Here is a 3,324-nt window from a genome sequence, read left to right as displayed (position 1 = left end):
TGTTGTCCTGGTGTTCTCCACCTGCCACCTGTTGTCCTGGTGTTCTCCACCTGTCACCTGCTGTCCTGGTGTTGTCCTGGTGTTCTCCTGCCAGGTGTTCTCCACCTGCCCCCTGTTCTCCTGGTGTCCTGCCTGGTGTTTTCCACTTGCCACCTGTTGTTCTGTGTTTCCCACCTGCCTCCTGCTCTCCTGGTGTTATCCACCTGATGACACCTGTTCTCCGGGTGTTCCCCACCTGCCTCTGGTGAGGTACAACACGAGGTCGCTTTCTGGTTTCTCACTTTTCACTCTCCCTGCTGTATAAGAAACAGTAATGGGCCCTCCGTCCCGTTACTCTTAGGAGCCCATGCGGAGCCAACAGTATTGTCCTCAGAACCCAGAGAAAGACACAGACACCAAGGTGTCCCTCAGAAGCTGAGCGCCTTTGAGGGTTTGCGAGTGTATCTTGTCAGGAAACACCCTGAGGAGGTGGAGACAGGCTGTGGACTATTAATGGGGCCAAGCTGCAATTTGCGCAGACCAGAGGGCACTGGGTTGGTCAGCTCAGCTGTGGGAATGTTCCTAGGGAGGTCTGAGGTCAGCTTGGTCTTGCCTCTTACCTCCTGTGCCATGAACCACCAACTTGCTCCGAATATGGGTACTTTAGTCATCTGGGTTTTTTTTTTAATTTTTTTTTGAGACCATCACCCCAAATTTAAGAAACAGACAGACTCTGCATCCTGTCCTGTTGAATATTGGTGCTCATGCTTGCCTAATGACATGCTGTAATACGCAGTCTGTTTAATCTGCATTAGAGCAAGCCGGGGAACGCTCTGGAAGTGGCTTCTCTTTGTTTCCCTTTGTTTGCTAGTCGTGTTGAACCACATGGAAAATCTTGGGGAAGAAAGGTAGTATTCCCAGAGTTCCAAGCTCTGTGGGAAGGCCCACCTTGAACTGCATCTTCGCCATACAAGACATGTATGTCACCCGAGTCTAAGGAGGGAACCCTAGGAGGGCAAGTTCAGAAGGGAAGTGGATCTCTGCGCAGTAGTCCAGAGTTAGGGCCACCAAAGCAAGTCAGTCAGGAAGCGCTCTCTCTCTCTCTCTCTCTCTCTCTCTCTCTCTCAGAGGCGTGGCTCTACAGCCACACAGCTGGGCTTCACCCTGGCTCCACCACTGCAGGAGTCGGCAGATTCTGTTGTCTTCAACCTCAGTCCCTGCATGTGAGGGTCTGTGTTACAAACTGTTGGGATGACTGAGTGAAGGGACGCATGACCCATGGGTTATTAAATGTGCATTTCCCACTTCCATCACATGCGCTTTCTAATTGTCTGTGTATCACAGTAAGAATGATCCACATGATCTCCGTCCTTCAAGGTTTGTTGAAACGTGATTGTTGGCCCCCATGATGTCAACTCTGTCATTGTTCACTGTGTGATTAAAGAGCCTGTCTATTCTGAAGTCTCTGGCTGGCTGGCTTCTTTCCAAAAGAGCACAACATATTGGTCTAAACTGGGATCCTGCAGCCTCCCACCTGGGGACCAGAGTCCCCCTGTACCCACAGGACTATTCCTAGGCCACCCTAAGAAGATGACACCTTGGGGTCACCTATGGGAGCCATAGCACTTTTACCTGAGACCCCAAAATAATACAGGCGCAAAGCTGTGAAGGCGACCTAGATTTGAGACAAAGGACCCTCTCCGTTCAGAATGATCTGCCAACAGTCCGTGTATCTTCTGGATCAGGGGGTTCGTCCCTATAGGAGAACTCTCCAGTAAGTCACGAAACCATGGCCTCTTTGAAGAGGTTTTCTGCACAGAAGCCCACACACTTACAGGGAGTGTGCGCATGCGTGTGCAGGTGCATGTGCACTTAGTTGCACACACATGTGGAGGCTGCAGGCTGACATCGGGGATCCTCTGTGGCTCTCCACTTTAGTCTCTGAGGTAGTCACTCACCGAGCCTGCAGCTCACTGATTTGGATAGACTGGCTTCCGAGCAACCCCCATGGGATCCTCCTGTCTCAGCCTCCTAAGCACTTGGGTTCTCACGTGGGCACCACTGCTGTCTATATTTCTGTGTCTATACAGGGATCAAACTCAAGTCCTCATCCTCATGCTTATGTGGCAAGCATTTTGCCAACTGAGCCATTCCCCAACTCTAAAACCAAGGGCTGGCATTCCTGGGTGGGCTCAAGTCACCAAGGTTTTTTTTTTTGTTGTTTTTTTTTAACAACTACATGCTTATGTTTGTTTATTTGTTGATTAGTTAATCAGCTGATTATAAGAGAGGGTCTTTTTAGTTTTTCTCACCAGGGTTTCTCTGTGTAGCCCTGGCTGTCCTGGAACTCACACTGTAGACCAGGCTGGCTTCGAACTCACAAGATCCACCTGCATCTGCCTCCTGAGTGCTGGGATTAAAGGTGTGAACCACCACCACCCAGCTTAAGTCACCAATATTTTGGATAACAGTGCTCAGTTTTTAATGAGGACCAACCTTATTTCATTTTTATTTATTTTAAAGACAGGGTCTCTAAGTAGTCCTGGCTGGCCTGGAACTTGCTATGTAGTCTGGGCTGGACTCTGACTCCCCGAGATTTGCCTGCCTCAATCCTACCCCCGCCCCCTTTTTCCCAAGTGTTGAGGGTTTGCACACACTAGGTAAGTGTTCTTCCACTGAGCCACAACCCCTGCCTCCTTGTGATGCTTATCTTCACGGTGAGAGCATGGCAACCATCTATTTCCAGTCTTAATTTCTTATGCCAAAGCTTGCCACCTGGCACTTTTAATGCCCTGTGCCATCCAGAATAAACCAAAGTGCTTGTGCCTGTGCCAGAGAGGTTGGCTCCAAGGCCTGCGGCGAGAGGGAACACCCCTGCTCTGTGACTCTAGTTTCTGCTGTCACATTTTAGAGTTTGTATTGACTCCACTGTGGTCAAGATGCCATTCTTCAGATCCCTTGATGAGGCAACTTGTTCATATTGAATCTGTGACTTCCGGTGTGCAGTGGGTAAATCATCTGTGTTGTTTGAAGCTATGAGAAAAGGAAGGGGGTGCTGAGGGGCGGCTTTCTTTAGTGACCCTCCTGACAGCAAAGTGTGTCTGTCGCCCCTGGTGTGACTGTGGTCCTTCCTCTGACTCCGCAGACCTTTGGCCGTTTGTTCTAGTTTTTGGTTAACATCAAGGGATCAAAGGATGCTGGATAAATGGCCTTGGATGTTGGGCCCTGTGGCGCACACCTTTAATCCCAGCACTTAGTAGGCAGAAGCAGGCGGATCTCTGTGAGTTTGAAGCCAGCCTGGTCTATAAAGTTCCAGGTCTACACAGAGAAACCCTTATCTCGAAA

This window comes from Microtus ochrogaster, chromosome 10 (genome assembly GCF_000317375.1).
Source record: "Microtus ochrogaster isolate Prairie Vole_2 chromosome 10, MicOch1.0, whole genome shotgun sequence".
Lineage (NCBI taxonomy): Eukaryota > Metazoa > Chordata > Mammalia > Rodentia > Cricetidae > Microtus > Microtus ochrogaster.
This window is presented reverse-complemented; position numbering follows the sequence as displayed.